The sequence below is a fragment of the Saccopteryx bilineata genome, chromosome 2, assembly GCF_036850765.1.
Source record: "Saccopteryx bilineata isolate mSacBil1 chromosome 2, mSacBil1_pri_phased_curated, whole genome shotgun sequence".
Classification (NCBI taxonomy): Eukaryota; Metazoa; Chordata; class Mammalia; order Chiroptera; family Emballonuridae; genus Saccopteryx; species Saccopteryx bilineata.
The window spans coordinates 256,525,529-256,543,925 of record NC_089491.1 but is presented as its reverse complement, the minus strand read 5'-3'; positions in this window follow the sequence as shown (position 1 = coordinate 256,543,925).

The following is an 18,397-nucleotide window of genomic DNA, read 5'->3' as shown; positions in this document are numbered from 1 at the left end:
AAGGACTTTTTAGGCTCTGAGATGGAATAGGAACTCTCAAAGGCTCAGTTAGGAAGAGTCAAGGGAAAAATTAAGTTTTACCCAGTCACCCTGGCAAGTGTCAGACCAGCTTCAGTGACAGAGGGGCCAGAGTAGGGAAGGTAAATGAGGGACAGCTGCCTCAGAACTGGAAAGGCTCTGTGTTAAGGGGATTATGCAGAAGCTGAGAACTAGGCCTCCAGGGTCTGACAGATCAGAGTTCAAGTCTCAACTCCACTCATCCCTGATGTGTGTCCTTTGGATTTCCCCTTCTGTCAGTCTTCCCAACTGTAAAATGGGGGTGATAAAGGTAAGAGCCTCACCAGGACTATAGTAAGGATAAGACTTGGCCCATGAATATTGGCTGAACAATTATCTTCTGGCACCTGATCTGCAATCCTAAAGGGGCTTCTAGTCTGAAGTAGAGACTGTATATAAAGTGCCTGGCACAGGTAGGTGCTTCTTGAATGGATGGAAGGAAGGAAGGAAGGAAGGAAGGAAGGAAGGAAGGAAGGAAGGAAGGAAGGAAGGAAGGAAAGAAGGGGAGGGAGGGAGAGAGGGAAGGGAGGGAGGGAGAGAAGGAAAAAGGAAGGGAGGAAGGACAGATGGATGGGTAGATGGGTGGATGGAAGGAAAGAATGAATAACTTACTCCTGGTCACATACTGTGGTTCAGAGAGGTAACTTCCCACATAGTTAGGAAGTAACTTTTCCTGATACCTCACAATTGGCACTGAAGGATGCATAAGAGCTGGTTAGAGAGAGAGAGGCACTCCAAGTGGAAGGGACTGCGTGAGCAAAGGAATTGTTGTGGTATGGATAGAACACTGGTTTCATATGTTCTCTTTCAGTAACTTGCTCAACAAGACTCTATCAGGAGAGCATCTGAATAAAGGCTCTCCCAGAGTCCTCTGGGGCAGAGCCAGGAGGTTGTGTAAGGAATAGGGCCCCAAGCCCAGATGAGCAGGCAGGAGCAAGCCCAGACTGGGGGCCAGGCCTCAGAGGGCCTCTTCTGGCCATATTTGGTTTTCAAGGAACTTGGAAGGTTCTTGCTGACCCTGCTGCCCACACAAAGGAGTGAGGCCACCCACAGTTGCTGAGTTAGGCAGGCAGCTGGGGTCAGAGCAGAGGCCCCACAACGGGGTGACTGTAATACCCTTGTTCAGAGTCTTGACCAGTCGAGAAGATATGGGTTCAAATCCTACTCAACTATTGATAACTGTGACTGGGCCAGCCACATCACCTCTCAGAGGCTCTGTTTTCTTTAGGTATAAAATAAAGCAATAGAAGTATGGATAAGTGTCATTACTGAGTTTGCTATGTACCAGTCTGCACTAAACACTCTACCTGCATAATCTTGTTTAATTCTCATCAAGATGGAAAAATATTACCATTGTTCCCATTAAACAAAACATGTGAGAACCAGTGTTTCTCATCCATGCATCAAGTAATTCCTAACTTGAAGCCTTTGCTCGGGCAGTTCCCTCCTCCTGCAGTGGCTCTTTCTCTCTAATCAATTCTATGCATACTTCAGTGCCAGTAAGATACCAAAAAGAGTTACTTCCTGACTGTGGGATATGGACTTTCAGATGAGGATCTTGAGGCACAGAGAGGTAAGGTCACATGCAGCCAAGAAACAGAGCTTAGGAATAGCTAGGAAGTATTTAGCAACTTCCCTACCCTACCCTACTCTCCCATTTCCATTATTTCATCATTTTCTCTTCAAATACCCCCCAATAACCCCTGTAAAATAACACGTGGCATCTGTCCCTCCCCTCTTCCAGTTTCCAAATTGCTACTAAGCCTTATCCAGCTTCTCACAACAGTCCTATGAAGAAGGTAGGCTAGATATTATTCTCACTTTACAGGTTGGGTAACTGAGGCTCAGAGAAACAAAGCAAGTTGTCTGAGACCTTGCAACCAGTCGGAAAGGAAGCCAAAGTTGGACTTCAGTACTGTCTGACTCCCAGTCCAGTGCTCTCTCCCCACCACAATGAGCAGACCCTCCAGATTCTGAGATGGGAGACTTCACCTCTCCTCTCAGCCAAGGCATCCCTAGACAAATGTGAAGATAAGAGAGAAAATTAATAAGGTCCACTTGAAGTGGACCTTGGAGCACTCTGCAAATCAAGAAATCAGGCCTTGCCTGCTCACAGTGGCACAGTGGATAAAGCATCAATTTGGAATGCTGAGGTTGCCAGTTCGAAACCATGGGCTTGCCCGGTCAAGGCATAATGAGAAGCAACTACTATGAGCTGATGCTTCCTGCTCTTCTCTGCCTCTCTGTAAAATCAATAATTTTTTTAATCCTAAAACAAATAAATAAATAAATTAGGCCCCCTTTGAGAATTATAAAAGAATAAAGTGATTGAATAAGTTGTAGCAATTCTAAATCAGATCATCTCCACGTGACAGGCAGGAGACCAGAACAGCTTTCTAAACCCATTAGCTCATCTCAATTGGTTTCAGAAGGCACTTCCGGCCCTACCACAAGCCAGGAGCTGTGTGGGGAGCCAAGTCAAAGCCCTGGCCCAGAGGAATTATTACCTGGCCAGAGCTTCCCAGACTTTGGGATTTCACATCCCAGTAAAGTGTTCTTTCCAAATGGGGCAAACAATTGCCAACATTTTGTTATTTGTCAAAGTACATTAAAGAAAAGAAAAAAATTGCACCTGAATCCTATATAATTTTATTAACCAATGTCATGCCAATAAATCCAATTAAAAACTAAAATAAAGCACTACCTTCTACTGTCATCATAAAATTTAATAAGAAGGACTAATCTCAGAATTAGCCAATTAAAAAAAAATTACCTTTATAAGTAACTTCCCACATTGTCTTAGTTTTCTCACTAGCCCCAAACCAGTGAGAACTATATCTAAAACAGGCATTTGGCAATCTCCAGATAAGCAGGAGAGACAGAACATTTATGCAAATAACTCAGAGTAGCTATCTATATTCATTGAGTGTCTTTGGGTTGAGAGACACATAAAACTACTCTGATTAGCTTAATAAAGAAAGATTTATTGAAAGAAGATTTCATTAGGAGATTGGATTCTGGGGGTTACATAGTGGACAGCGGGGTCAACCAACCAACCACTCCAGACAAGGACAAAAGACTTCCAAAACAAATGGGGCTGGGTCTCCTTCTTTCTCTCCTCTCTCTCTCTTTTTCTCTCTCTCTCAGCCCCCCTCCCTCCCTCTCTCTGTGCATGAACTGTTTTCTCTCTCTAGTGCCAGACAGGATTCCTCATTGTGGCAGAGATCATGGTGGCTAACAGCTTTTATTTTTCACATCTCATGGTTCCAGTCATCAGAGAAAGACAGATTTCTTAGTTCCAGTGAGGTGGAGAAGGGAAGGTATCTGATTGGCCCAGATGGGTCAGATGTCTACCCCTAGACCAATCAACTGTGGCTTGGGGTAGAGTCTGTACCAATATGGCAGCTCCTGTGAGAACATGGTTGGAGTCAGAAGGCAGAAGAGCTGGGCAGGGAACTGGGTGGACAATACCATAAATGCCAGTGACTGAGATGAAAAATGCCCAAGTAGAGGTACAGATAAAGTATCATGAGAGTTCAGGGGAGGAAGGCACACCTCTAGCTGTGGAGATCAAGTAGAGCTTCTTAGAAGATATGACATTTGAGCTGAGTATATCTGAAACATACAGAGATTCTAAATGCCATTTCAAATTGTAAGAGAAAAATGAGCACTGGTAGGGGAGAAAAGATCATCTGAAGGAACTTTATGTTTATGCTTTCCTTTGTCAAGATTTTTATAGTTTCTTTAAATTGAGATATTGTGTAATTCACATGTCATAAAATTTAATTTTGTTTTTATTTTTTTATTTTTAGAGAGAGAAAGGAACATTGAGCTGTTCCTGTATGTGCCCTGACCAGGGATCAAACCGGCAACCTTTGCACTTTGGGATGACACTCCAACCAACCAAGCTATCTGGCCATTGCAAAAATAGTTCAGAGAGTTCTCATAAACTCTTCACCTCCTATATCCCTCACTTAGTTTTCACCAGTAGTAACATCTTACCTAAGTACAATGACCAGAACCAGGAAATTAATGCTAATACACTACTATTAACTAACCTACAGACCTCATTTGAATTTTGCCAGTTTTCTTTTTGACCTAATCCAGAATCCCCCATGGCATTTAATTGTTGTATCTTCTTAGTCTCCTCCAATCTATGACAGTTCCTCCATTTCTCTTTTACTCTATGGTCTTGTCACTGAAGAGTGCTATTCAGTCATTTTATCAGATAGCCCTCGATTTGGAGGTCTGATGTTTTCTCATCACTTGACTGAAGTTATGCATTTTGGGCAAAAACACCACAGCAATGATGTTGTGCCCATCTGAGTGCAGCATACGGGAGCTACATTCTGTCAATAAGATTTATTGCTGGTAATAGCAACATTGATTACTTGGCTAAGGTGTCTACTGGGTTTCTCTGCTGTAAAGGGTTCCTTTGTAATTAGTAAGTATCTTGTGGGGTGATACTTAAGACTATGCAAAAATACTTATTTCTCATTATTTATAGTTCTTTTTAAAAGTGCTATCAAATGTACACATTCTATCCTCATTCCACAAACATCAGCTATTCACCTACTGGGTGCCTAACACTGATCTACCCATAGCATGGCTTGGCTATGTGTAGCCCTATGATCTTGCTGGATCTTAGGACCCTATCTATAAAATAGGTGTAATTAGCTCTTACCACTTAGAGGATAAAGCAGGACTGTGCTTGTGAACTGTTTTGTAATGGTTACTGGGTTGTTCATTCTCCTTCCAAGGTGCTCAGCTCTGTCATCACCTCCACCTATTGGCAATCTCTATTTTCATCCTGCCTGAACCCATGTCTGCAGGCTTCCATCTGTACTCACTGGCCAGGCTCCCTTATCCTATTTGCCAAGCCTTACTTGTGATGTCATCATAAAGTCAGAATAAGTTTTGGAGACAGGAGGCAAGCCTTATAGAGACTGACAATTTCCTCTGGAGCCTCTGTCTGCAATTCTAGAAGCTGCCTTGAGGTTCCAAGTGATACCTGGGACACACGGGTGACAGACAAGAGATCTTTCTCCTATAGTAGAAAGAAGTAGAAGAAGTGAGAATCGCCTTCCTCCAATAATGTTTTGGCCCTAAAAAGGAAACTCTTGATCCCCAGAGAGTTCTAAACAAGCCCAGATAGATACTTGTGTCTTACTGAGTGATCTAACATGGTCACACTTTAAATTAACAACCTCAAAATGTGAAAAGATGAGCTCACCTTTGACCCAGCCTCCTAATTCAATAGCACTTTTGAGAACCAGATTTTAATGAACCAAGAGGGAGGTACAAGTAACAGATCTCACTAAATTTAACTGTCACAGTCACTTCTGAGGTTGAAGACAACTCCTTTTAGAGGCATGAGCCATCCATACTTGGCTGTTATATTTGGTCCTTTGTACAAGATTGTTATGAAGATCAAATATGATAAAGGGTAAAGGCACTTTGGAACATCTAAGGGACCAAGTCAATATCGCTGTTTCCATCCTTTGGCCAAAGGCAGCTAAGGAGCTGCTTGACCAGAGCACAACTGGTAGGTTAAGGTCTCCAGCTCTGACATCAGCCCAGGCTACCCCCTGCCTTCCTTCAGTCAAGCAGATGAGTCCCCTAAGTAGAGACCTAGCAGTGTACAGTGTTCCCTCCAGAGTCCCTAGCAACATTCACCTTGGCAAGTCACTCACCTGGGTTTCTCAGGCCCATCTCCGACCTGAAGAGCAGCAGGCAGTTGTAGGCTAAACTTCCATCACATTGGCACCTGAGCAAGAAGTAGTGGCAGCAGCTCAAGACTATTGCCAAATGTATTGCCCTCTCCCCCATGGACTCTGGGTAACATCCATCCCCTGGAGACCATTAAAACAGCAGCTATCCCAGACTAGGCACCTTTAGGTTTAAGAGACACCCTTCCCACCTGACCAGGTGATGGCACAGTGGATACAGTATTGGACTGGGATGCAGAGGACCCAGGTTCGAGACCCTGAGGTTGCCAGCTTGAGCACAGGTTCATCTGGTTTGAGCAAAACTCACCAGCTTGAACCCAAGCTCGCTGGCTTGAGCAAGGGGTTACTGGGTCTGCTGAAGGCCTGCAGTCAAGGCACATATGAGAAAGCAATCAATGAACAGGTAAACTTTTTACACAGGGGCCAGTTCACTGTCCCTCAGACCGTTGGAGGACTGGATTATAAAAAAAACTATGAACAAATCCCTATGCACACTGTACATATCTTATTTTAAAGTAAAAAAACAAAACGGAAACAAATATGTATACAATATTTAAAATAAAGAACAAGTAAATTTAAATCAACAAACTGACCAGGATTTCAATGGGAACTATGGGCCTGCTTTTGGCTAATGAGATGGTCAATGTGCTCCTCTCACTTACCACCAATGAAAGAGGTGTCCCTTCCGGAAGTGCAGTGGAGGCCGGATAAATGGCCTCAGGGGCCACATGTGGCCCGTGGGCCATAGTTTGGGGACCCCTGAACTAAGGTGCCTCAATGAAAAACTGATGATTGATGCTTCTTATCTCTCTCCATTCCTGTCTGTCTGTCTGTCCCTATCTATCCCTCTCTCTGACTCTCTCTCTGTCTCTGTAAAAAATAAAAAAATAAAAAAGAGACACCCTTCCCCTCATCACCCAGTTTATTCTTGTGCCCACATACCCAAACTATAATGTGTACTGAATCCCCTGAGAATCTTGTGAAAATACAGATTGATTCAGTAGGTCTGGGGTGAGGCCTGAGATGCCATATTTCCAACAAGCTCCTAGGAGATGCTAAAGATGCTGGTCTGCAGATCACACTTCATATGCAAGGCCCTAACCAACAGGCTGATCAGAAGGAGGTGTGGAAACCAAAAAACAATTTTGAGTGCATGAAAACAGTGAGTTTGATGGCCTTCTCTTTCTACTTGAAATTTTTATAATCTTGATACCACTTCTGATGGCCTTTCAATAAAGTCCCCCTTTAGCTCAGGGTAATCCAGGGACATTTCTAGTATTTTCAAACAAGAAAATCTTTCCTAATACCTCAAAGTACCTTGCCCCCAGAAGTAGGAGTGGGTGACTCTTCTTCAGTCCCACCCTGTACTTTCCAGGCCAGTTCTTCCAGTCCTAGCCACCATGGCCTGGTTAGACCCACCTGTTTCTTAAATGGACCAGGTTCCTTTTGGGGGACTTCTGATCATTTAAATCTCTTTACCCTGGGGACTCCTTATTGCCATCTCTCAGTATTTTCCCAAAAAGGGACCCGAGGTTCCTTTTTGAGTATCAGTTCCTTGCTGTCCTCCCAGCCCCTCAGCTGTCTTGTGTGTCGATTAGCTAGTGACTAATTGCTCCTTAATTGTGACTTGGCTGGCCCATTACCAGCTCCTGCCCACACAGGCTGTCATGTACATCCTGCAGGGAAAGGTCTTTTGCGAGTCCTTTGGTTCACTTGTCTCACAACTGTGTGGTGAACCTCTTCTTTGGAGCAAGGTCTTATTCTAGGCCCTGCGGAGTCAGTGGCCCTGGAAAGCCAGACGGGCTTAGTCCTTGCCTTCAAAGACCTCACATCTAGCAGGACCCAAACAGCAATAAATAAATAATTTCAGATAATAATTGGTAATAAAAAAAATTTTTTTTAAAGATAATATAGTACTGAGTACAGCCTGGTGCTTCAGATAGGTGCACCGGGAAGCCTTTCTGTGGAGATGACATTTGAGTTGAAACATAAATGGTAACCAGGAGCCAGCAAGAATGAAGATGAGGAGGAAAAGTGGTCCAAGTAGAGGGTAAGGCAAGAGCAAAGGCCAGGTAGGAGGGACCAGCACAGCTTGAGAAGCCCTCATTATATCCACTGCATCCATTCAGCTCCCAGAGATTCAGGGACAGCCAATAGCCTGGAATTGGTTGTAAGAATTGGAGCAAAACAGCCCTCACTCTCCCCATTGGCAGAGACTAGAGGTGAGGTTTACTCTTCCTGGCCATGCCCTCAGAAGGAGGAATTATTCATCAGATTAGTGAGACTCCAGGATCCTGATTGGTCCTTGGCAGTAATTAGAGTATTCTTTCTTCAAGTCTCAACCTGCACAGTCCCACTGGAGGCTTAAGGAGAAACACCTTGGAGGGTCCGCTTCAGAGGAAGTGGTACCCTGGAGAAATCCAGACTCAGTTTTGGGACTCTGCAGAGAAACAAAAATTTATATTGCCATGTGAATTTTTCTGATTTTTAAATGTTAACGACAAATTCAGAACGCGTTTTAAAAGCTGTGCAGGCCAGACACAACATGTCTATGGGCAAGACCTGGCCCACTGGGCATCCCAGGGTACAGTGGGGCTTGGGGAAGGCCTAGAGGTAGAGGTAATAGAGAGGAGTCAAGACGGCACTAATTACATCCTGGATTTTGGAATAACTGTGCCCTGGCAAAAATGTGCCTCAAGAAGAAGTCACTGCCACAGGCAAATACTGAGCACCTAGCACTGCAAAGTTCTGTGCTAGGCTGGAGGATACAAAGCACACTATGAGGCTGCATCTTCCTCCAGGGCAGGGGTGGGCCAATCACAGGAGACCTAGGTTCCAGTCCTGACTTGCCCTTCTGTAATTGCTGTGTCCTTGAGTTCATTATTTCTGGGATTCAGGAAACAGCCTGTGTGGACATCAGGTTCTAAATTAGGTGAGGGCAGATTATACAGGGCCTGGAGAGTCTGGGTAGAGAGTCTGGAATAGATCTTATTAGTGGGCGGGAGCCACTGCAGGTTCTTGATCAGAGGAGTGACAATCTGAGTAAAATATTTTAGGAAAATGAATCAAGCCACCTAAACAGAGAGGAAAGGGTCACATACCATCCAGATGAGGTATAGTAGTAATACAGTACCTAAGGCTTATGCAAATCAGATCTTATCACACCTAGCTCAAGGCCTTCTGTGGCTCCCTACAGACCTCACGTGGGCAGTACCAACTTCATGGATGTACGGCCTATGCAGTTGCATAGGGCCCCATGCTTGGTTAGTTCTACTGTTTCTGTCTTGAAATTCCCAATAATTTTTGAACAAGAGCCTCATGCCTTCATTCAGTACCAGGCCCCACAATTATGTAGCCAGTCCTGCCCAGAGGGACCCTTTGGTTTGGCACTCCTTTCTTCTTTTACCTTTCAAACTCTAGTCACATTGGTCTTCCATGCTATAGTTCCTAGAAGCTGTTCTTGCCTCAGGGCATTTGCACACCCCTGCCTGTAACACTACCCCTCACCCAAAGACCAACCCAGTTCCTTGTTGAGCAAATTTCTTCTTACCTTCCAGATCTGAGCATAATTACCTTCTTGGGCCTCCTAGGATTATCTATTTAAAACAAAACTTTAAAAATAATTTAAAGTAGGTCCCCAGTACACGTTCACATGGTGTCATGTGACTCTTCCTTCATAGAGGTCACCCCAATCTGTAAAATAACTTTATACAGGGCTCTGTTTGCTATATCTATCTCCTCCTCCAGACTGAGCTCCACGAGGCCTGCCAAACGTCAGCAGATGCTCACAAACCTCTGTCTGGCTCCAAAGGGGCACCGAGAGATGGGTTAAATGGAGGAGAAAAGAGGGGAACCCACTTCTTATCCATCTTGGACCTTCAGGGTGGGCAGAAATTTTCAGTAAGTTCAGACCACACTCTCGGCAGGGCCTGTTCTGGCCCTAGCCTTTCCCAAGCTGAAGCCCATAAGCTCCAGACCCTCTTGCCCTGCCCCCTTCCCAGTAATGGAACAATGCAAGAGGTGTGTTGGCAAAGAGATACATTTCAGAGAGCCAAGCTTTATTTATTTATTTATTTTTTTTACAGAGAGAGAGAGAGTGATAGACAGGAACAGACAGGAATGGAGAGATGAGAAACTTCAATCATTAGTTTTTCGTTGCGGGTTGCAACACCTTAGTTGTTCATTGATTGCTTTCTCATATGTGCCTTGACCGTGGGTTTTCAGCAGACCGAGTAACCCCTTGCTCAAGCTGGTGAGCTTTTGCTCAAACCAGATGAACCTGCACTCAAGCTGGCGACCTCGGTGTCTCGAACCTGGGTCTTCCACATCCCAGTCCAACGCTCTATCCACTGCGCCACCGCCTGGTTAGTCTAAAGGAAGCAATAATGGAAGCATTTCAGACCTCTGTCAGCAGAACAGTCATGGGTTTTGGGGTCGTTGTGCTTATAAAGGTTTGTTGAGAGACTAATATCTAACCAGGCAAATATTTCCTTTTTTCTTTTCTTTTCTTTTTCTTTTCTTTTCTTTTTCTCTTTCTCTCTCCCTCTCTCTCTCTCTCTCTCTCTCTCTCTCTCTCTCTCTCTTTCTTTCTTCCCTTCCTTTCCTTTCCTTTCTTTGTTCTTTTTTTGTTTTGTTTTAAGATTTTATTTATTGAGTTTAGAGAAAGAGAGAGGGAGCAAGATCATAGTTGCTTCACTTTAGTTGTTTATTGATTGCTTCTTGTATGTGCCTTGACTGGGCAAGCCTGGGGTTTCAAACCAGTGACCTCACTGCCATAAAACAGCCACTTAATTGGCTCACTGTGTGATTTTGGGCAGATTCCTCAACCTTTCTGAGCCTCAGATTCTTCACCTATAAATTGCCCCTTATTTAAGCCATCCTGTACTGGGTGCTGGAGTTAATTCTTTATAGATGTTAATGCTCTGTTTGACCCCTCACAGCAACCTAGTGAGGGAGGAAATGTGGTAGAAGCAATGCTTTGTGTTCTCTAACCCGTTTCCTTTTCCTGAGCACACAGGAAGGGCATATGCTCATCCTCCCCTGCAGATAGTGGAGTCAAGTGAATGTATTCTAGTAAATGAAATTACAGATGTCACCTCTGGGCCAAAAGCAATTAAGGGTGGGTGAGCTTCTTCATTTTTAGGTTCCCTATCCATATATACTGCATTCAGGAATGCATTCCAGGGAGGGCTTGAGGGAGTCGCTACTGAAGAAAGCTGCCTGCCAAGAGAAATGGATTAGAAGAACATTGACCTATGTCAGACTTTGCATGAATGAGAAATAAATTCTGGTTGGGTTAAGCCTCTGAGATTTTTGGTTTGTTCCAGCAGTTAATTACACTGAATTTAAAAAAATTAACTGTTTCAGTTGTTAATTGCCACAGCAATGCTGCATAACAAATTGCCCCAAAACTTGGTACCTTAAAATGTAAACTATTTATTTAGCCCTTGATTTCATAGACTGGCAATTTGGGCTGGGCTCAGCTAAAGGTTCTCCTGGTCTCGGTTGGGCTTATTCATCTGTGGTCAACTATTGGATCATCTGGTGACTGACCAGTACAGCTTCATCTAGGACAGCTCATTCCTATTCTCCCATCCTTGAGCAGCATAGCCCAGGTTTGTTCACATGACAGCAGGGAGGGTTCCAAGAGATGAGCAGAAGCTACAAGACTTCTTAAGGTCCAGACTCAGAACTGGCAATGTCATCTCCACTGCATTCTATAAGCCAAAATAAGTCACATGGCTGAGCTCAGATTCACAGGATGAGGAAATATACTCTAACTCCTGATAGAAGGAGTTCTAAAGTCATATGGCAAAGGGGCTTGCATAGAGAAAGGCAAAGCTTGAAGTCATTTTTACAACAATCTACTATAGGAGGTATTAGTGTCTTCATTTGAAAGACAAGGAAACTGAGGCTCACAGAGATGAATGGCTAGTAAATGGAAGAATCAGAAGTTAAGCAAAATCCGAAACTCTCTTCATGCCCTAAGCTTTCCTGGTCACTCCAAACACTGATCTTCTTTGTCCAGAAGCCACCTCCCCACCTCTGCTAGCTGCACCTGGAATCCTAGCCAACCAGGCAAGGGGCACAAAAATCTGAATCTTTCTCTAACCATTGGAGAACAGGACATCTTTTCAGATATTTGAGGCTAGAGAACATCTTGTGCTCCAAGCCCAGAGAAGCTGTGCCTGCAGTGACCCGGGACTGGCAAACAGGCCTTCCCTTCTTGGCCTTCCCATATCAGATAGCCCTAGAGACCTACCATGCTGTGTGACCCAGACATAGCTCACACCTCCTCTGTGTATTAGGATGCAAAGTATAAAGAGCAAGAGGTCAGCCTCTGGAATCAAAGTTTTGGGCCCAAATCCTGACTTACTTGCTGTTGGTTCTGAGCAAGTCCCTTTCCTTCTCTGGACCTCACACTTCTCTTCTATAAAACAGTTATAAGAAAAGAGCAGTCCCACCTGACCAGGCGGTGGTGCAGTGGATGGAGCGTCGAACTGGGATGCCGAGGACCCATGTTCGAGACCCCGAGGTCACCAGCTTGAGCACGGGCTCATCTGGTTTGAGCAAAAGCTCACCAGCTTGAACCTAAGGTCTCTGGCTCAAGCAAGGGGTTACTCGGTCTGCTGAAGGTCTGCGGTCAAGGCACATATGAGAAAGCAATCAATGAACAACTAAGGTCTCGCAACGAAAAACTGATGATTGATGCTTCTCATCTCTCTGTTCCTGTCTCTCTGTCCCTGTCTATCCCTCTCTCTGTCTCTTTAAAAAAAAAAAAAAAAAAAAAAAGAGCAGTCCCCACCTTGGGGGCTGTTGTGATAACTGAATGAGAAAATGCATGATGTAAATACATGCTGTAAATGACCCCCAAGATGAATTTAATAGCTGACAGGTGGCATTAGCATCATCTCAACCAAACTCTCATTTTACAGTGGAGAAAAGAGAGGCTGAAGCAGGTGCTGTGACTCTGCAAGGCCACACAGCTAAGGAGCAGTGATGTCACCAGCATACTCAGGTTTGTCTGGTTCCAGAAGCCCAAGTCTTTTCCTTTTTTTCTTTTTTCTTTTTTTTGAGAGAGAGACAGGGACAGACAGACAGGAAGGGAGGGAGATGAGAGGCATCAACTTGTAGTTCTTGTGGTTGCGACACTTTAGTTCAGGGTTCAGGAAACTTTTTGGCTGAGAGGGCCATGAACGCCACATAATTTAAAATGTAATTCTGTGAGAGCCATGCAACGACCCGTGTACGTTATGCATTATCCAATAAAATTTGGTGTTGTCCTGGAGGACAGCTGTGATTGGCTCCAGCCACCCACAACCATGAACATAAGCGGTAGGAAATGAATGGATTGTAATACATGAGAATGTTTTATATTTGTAACATTATTATTTTTTTAATTAAAGATTTGTCTGCGAGCCAGATGCAGCCATCAAAAGAGCCACATCTGGCTCGTGAGCCATAGGTTCCTGACTCCTGCTTTAGTTGTTCATTCATTGCTTTCTCATATGTGCCTTGACCCAAGAGCTCCAGCTAAGCCAGTGACTCCATGCTCAAGCCAGCTACTTGGGCTCAAGCCAGCAACCCTGAGCTTTAAGCCAGCAACCATGGGGTCATGTCTCTGATCCCACTCTCAAGTCAACAACCCTATGCTCAAGCTGGTGAGCCCTGGCTCAAGCCAGAGACCTCAGGGTTTCAAATCTGAGTCCTCAGAGTCCCAGGTCAATGCTCTATTCACTGCACCACCAGCTAGTCAGGCAGAAGCCCAAGTCTTAACCTCTCTAGAGCTAGAGAGTTCTGGGTTTGAGTCTCAACTCTGCCTCTTGCAGTTATGTGAGCTTGAGCTATTCCCTTTTTTCTCTGGGTCTCATTTGTCCCCCTCGTCTAAATAAATCACAATCTTTTCATATGCCCTATATATTTTCCTCAAATGGGAAAATACACAGGAAATGCATAGTACAGTGCCCAGGATGGAGATATATGTGCTCAGCAATTGGAGGCTACCGTAATCATCAGGGGCAAGCTACTTAACCCTCTGTACCTCAGTTTCTCTATCCATCAAATAGGGCTAATAGCAGTCTTATCTCATGGGGGTGGTCATAAGAAATAAATGAATTACTGTGGGCTAAGCCTTAGCACAATGCTAGCGCTTAGCACATGTAGGAACTGCATAATCACTATTATTTTTAAAGTTCTGAAACCTGTTGCAGACCAGCATGAGACTATGGGGGACCCAGCCTTGCCGCTGGCTGCAGCTCCAGGCTTTGCCCTTGCTGCCATTCAGCTATTATTAGGCCCAGAGTCCTCATCTTAAATCCAGATGGGAAGCTAGAGGGGCAGGCACAGCTGGGTCTGGCTGGTGGAGGGCTGGGAATACTGCTTGGAAGGCCGGGTTAGGTTTGGGCCCCACCCTGCCTGCCCTCCCTCGCCTGCAGGCCTGCAGAGGATCCAAGCCGCCACGTCTACACTTGGCTCTGAGGTCTGCATGGAGCACTCCCTCCCACTGTGGCTGCCTCCTCTGGGAAGGTTAACAGTGTTTCCACAGCCTCAGCACTTTTCTTCCCGCCCTAGGGAGGCGAGGCCTGCGTGGAAATTATGAACTGGACACAGCTTGCCTCTGGAGCCTGCAAAGGGACCACGCACTCTCTGTCTACTGGGTAAAGGACCCACACAGCTGTGTTCGAGTCCCAGGTCTACCATCAACGTGTTGTGTCAATTTGGACAAGTGTGACTTCCCCTCTCTGAGCCTGTATCTTTATCAAATGGATATAATCTTAGCACCTACTTCACAGGGCTGTGGTAATAATTAAATGAGTGAATGTCACATAGTAGGCACTCAGTATGTGCCAGTTATTGTCATTTCATGCTTGGGTATGCCACGCCCTAGGGGTAAACAAGGATTTGGGAAATGGTGACTGGGGTGCAAGTGACTCTACCCCCGGCTTCTTTTTTTATTATTATTTATTTATTTGATTGATTTGAGAGAGAGAGAGAAAGGAAGTAGGGGAGGAGAGAGAGAGAGAAATGTTGATTTGTTGTTCCACTTACACATTCATTAGTTGATTATGTCTTCTGACATAGGATCAAACTCGTAATCTTGGCATATCTGGACAACATTCTAACCAACTGAACTACCAAGTCAGGACCCTTTTCCCAACTTCTGTGTGACTTGAAGCCTATCCTGAGAAGGCAGGAACTCAGATTACATATTTGGAACATAAAGCAGGATGGGCATCTAGGACTCCGTGATGATGCTAAGATTCAGTTCCTGCGCTCACAAGTAGTTAAGAAATATGACAAGGCTCCATATAGGAAGAGATCCTAAATGGCAGATGGGAGGGTATAATGGTTGAGACCAAGGATTCCTGGTTCAAATCCTGTGTGAGGTGCTGGCGTGGCTTGGTCTCCCTGAGCCTGTCTTCTCATCTATATAATGATTATTTTACCTCACAGGGCTCAAGCTGTGAGGGTCATGGTAATAGCAAAATAGCTACTCATGTATTATAAGGGTGATCTGGAGCCAACTTCCAACCCATTGGGTGGCAATTACACTGGGCCCCTGCCATGAGCCTAGACGATGTCAGGCATCAGAGAAGTCACAAGAAATCCAGGCCAGCCCATCCAGAACCCTCTCCTAGGTCCATGAAGCTGGTCTCCTGGGGTTCATCACAGCTCGGTGGGCATATCAAGCCCTCTAAGGCCAAATTCCCTACATCAAAGAGTCCCTCTTTTCCCATCCCTCAGCACATGGGGCAGGCCTCTTCTTCTCCTCCAAAGCAGGAAGTTTATCTGGCACTGTCACTCAGAGAACACAGCAGCTGGATTATATCATGGAGGAGACAGCCTTGCCAAACTGGTTTTCCAAACAGGTCTCCAGCCCCACTCCTGGGCTGCTGGCCATGACTTTAAAGGCCTCCAATTCTGCCTATGATGAGGAGGGTCACAGCCCATGGATCCAGCCAACTGTAGGAAACTATTTCTCCTCTAAAGACCACACACTCCACCCTCACCTCACAGTCCTACCTCCCTTCCTTTGCTCATGATGTTCCCTTTTCCATGCTGCCTTTCCCCATCCCTTTAGCATGCCAAACAGCAAGTAAGGGCTTTGTTCTCAATAACTTTTAGACTCTACACACCATGTCTCTCTCTACCGCCACTAGGCTATGAAACCCCAACAGTAGGCCCAACTTGAATTTATTTCTAACCCGTCCAAACCTCCCAGTGCCCAGCAGCCCCTGGACTCCCTCCGAGGCCCAAGGTCTTGGCCCTGGCTGGCTTCACAGCCACTAGTGAGCATATCCCAAGGTGGGGTCTCTCATACAGTTTTAGAATTTTAAGTTGTCTAGTCTAGAGGGAAAGGGTCTAGAGAGTTCAGGACATAACCCCCCATTGCAAAAATGAGGAAACCAAGGTTTCAAGAGGACTAAAACTTTGCCTAGAGTGGATCCAGGGCTAAGATCCATCACCCTTCCTGAGTTCTGACCCTAGGCCTGGGCTTTCTCTGCAGAATCCTTGCCTAGGGGAACTGGGGGTGGGGAGCTAGCAGGATGATTCAAGGAGCTGGCACTGCCAGCCTAATATAATATTTATTCTCAAACTCAGGCACTGGAGAATATATTGCCCTTGGCCCCTGTGCTGTTCCAGCTAATTCCCACTCTGCCGAGTCCAAGCATTGGATTTGGAGGAATCTGGACCCTTCTTGTTACCATCAACACCACCACCACCCCACCATGTCTGGGAGGGCCTGAAGTGGACCAGTCCAATTCCCTCATTTTACAGATGGACAGACTGAGGCCCAGGCCTCCCCAATGCCCACAAGATATGTTCACCCGGCTCACCTGGTATTCAACGAGCTTCAAAGATGGGACTGCCCCTATCTCCATTTCCTGCCCCATCCCAGTTACAAACCTCTAGGTCTCTACTCACACTGTTCTTCTGCCACAAACACCCTTCCATGCCTTTCTCCCTCTATTCTGTGGAGTGGATTTCTTTTCACCCTTCTTCAAAGATCAATTTGCACATCACCTCCTCTGAGGAGTCTCCCACGATTTCCCCCACCCTAGAGGCAGCAAAGTGGAGGAAAGGGACTTTGACATGGGCCTTCACCTCCCAGAGCTTCAGCTTCCTCCTTTGTAGAATCGGTTAATACTTCTGTTGCACATTAGTCAACGTGCAATAGGGCAAACCCGGTGTCTGACACGCAGCAGGTGCTCAGTAAATGCCGGGACCCTCCTCTCAGATGTTTACGCGTTCCTGGGCTGTGGCTGAAGCTTCCCCAGCGGCTCGTGGAACTGCCCTTTGATCTTTGTTTCACTACCACCACCGCCCCGCCCCCTAGAACAGAAGAAAGAAAATAGCCAGGCAGTTAGGAGGACTCGAGGCAAACTCACCTGTGCAGTCACTCCCAGCTTGCGGAGGGGTGGAGCTAGCATGAAGCAGGCCGTACATTGTAGCAGGGGAGCTGCCACTCTAGGCAGGCCCTGGGAATCCCAGGTGGCCTAGGTGTTCCCCGCCCCAAGGGGCTGTTTCAACCAGCGCGCGAGGTTTTAAGTAGTAACGAATTGGCCTTGGAGGGCGCAAACTTTCGTTCTGCAGAATAAGATGGCATCTAGGATAAGTAGAGGCCTACGTGAGCCCTGTTCAGAAGGGGATCTCTTGGAATAGCCTCCGAATTGGGATCTGTTTGCTCTTCCTCCCGTGCGACCTGAACAAGCCTTTTCTTTCTCAGAGCCTTTGTTTCTCCATGTATAAAATGGGACTGTCAAGGGGAAGAAATTTGGGAATGTGGGGATGAAATAGGATACCTTTAAAGGGTCTCAGAGTGAATACTGCACCTGTCTGTAGATAGGTATGAGGTGAGGTGGGTTGTCACAGAGGATCTAAACAGTGGAGCTGAGGGACTCTGCTGGGGGCAACAGGCCCATTCCCACATATTCTGGCGTCAAAAGATCCAGAATCACTTTTACTACCTCTGAGCTGTTGTTCTCAACTGTAAATGGAACAGTAACCCTGGACTCAAAAGGCAGTTATAGCCTGACCGGTGGTGGCGCAGTGGATAAAGAGTCGACCTGGAAATGCTGAGATTGACGGTTTGAAACCCTGGGCTTGCCTTGTCAAGGCACATATGGGAATTGATGCTTCCAGCTCCTCCCTCCCTCCCCTCTCTCTGTCTCTCTCCTTTCTAAAAAATGAATAAATAAAAAAAAATAAAAATTAAAAAAAAGGGCAGTTATAAGAATTACCGTATTTCCCCATGTATAAGATGCACCTTTTCCCGAAAATTTTGGGGTCTAAAAACTGGGTGTGTCTTATACAGTGGTTGTAGGGTTTTTTTTTTTTTCACTTGCATTTCCTGCTTTTTCGCACTTGTTTTTGCACTCCTTGTTAAAGACAGTGATTCGTCATCAGACACAGGTGAGGACAAGCTAATGGATGGGAGTTTTGACAGTGATGAGAAGTTGTATGAATTTTATGATGAATAAAACTTGAGTTCAATAACTTTATGTAATTGGGCCCCCAAATTAAGGTGCTTCTTATACATGGGATCGTCTTGTACTTGGGGAAATACAGTATATGCCTGGTACCTTGCTAGTCCAAAATAAATTAATTGA